Genomic DNA, 872 nt, shown 5'->3' with positions numbered 1-872 from the left:
TCAAGTACCTTGTTCTACGAACTTATAGGGTGAACTCGCTATCCGAGCACTTAAATTAATCAAAAGTGAAAAATACTTGAATCATGTTTAGAGTCATCCCTTCACCGACATCAAATTTGTACATAACATCAAAAATGGAAAATACTTTGAAGATCTTAAGGTTAGTAACTATTTCCAACTGATGCGATTTGGGTGTTCGCAGTATACTGCGAATAGTAGTGAGGTTTGGCAAAAATTGCATTATCATTTCATGGCTAGCGTGTAGAAGGATTCAAATATCACAGATATGTCCTGTGGTTCTTGAGTTATGTTGTTAAGGGGGCTGAAAACACATCGTATATCGTAAAACGTATATAACTCATTAACAATAAAAATCAAGTAAGTTTTCAAAAGTATGTGATTTGTAGACTGAAATTCTGCAAAACATCAAGGTGTTATTTTTCAAATTGATCTTTTTGGCTGCTTCCTTGTTAATATTGAAATGCTTGGTTATATGCAAATCATATTTGTCAATATGTTACATTTACTTTTATTGTAATTCATATTGCAGTATGGCTCAAACTTTGGCATTATTATTCTTGCAGATTTCTATAACTTTATGTTTTTTAATCATATTTAGCTGATGTAAAGAAACACCGCATTACATAAAAAAAAATCAGCAAATATTTTTTGAGCAATGAATATTTTATTAAATTAGTCATAATAATACACCTACCATTCTTCTGTCGACTTCCTTTTTTTTTGCATAACCTTGATATCTCATTGTCGAGTTGAAATCGTTGAACCGGGAAACGAATATAATTATATGACAATTGTTGTAGTAACGGTATGTACATGCATATTAGTTTATTACTACAATATCACTCACGGTA

The sequence above is a fragment of the Amphiura filiformis genome, chromosome 20 (genome assembly GCF_039555335.1).
Source record: "Amphiura filiformis chromosome 20, Afil_fr2py, whole genome shotgun sequence".
NCBI lineage: Eukaryota > Metazoa > Echinodermata > Ophiuroidea > Amphilepidida > Amphiuridae > Amphiura > Amphiura filiformis.
This window is presented reverse-complemented; position numbering follows the sequence as displayed.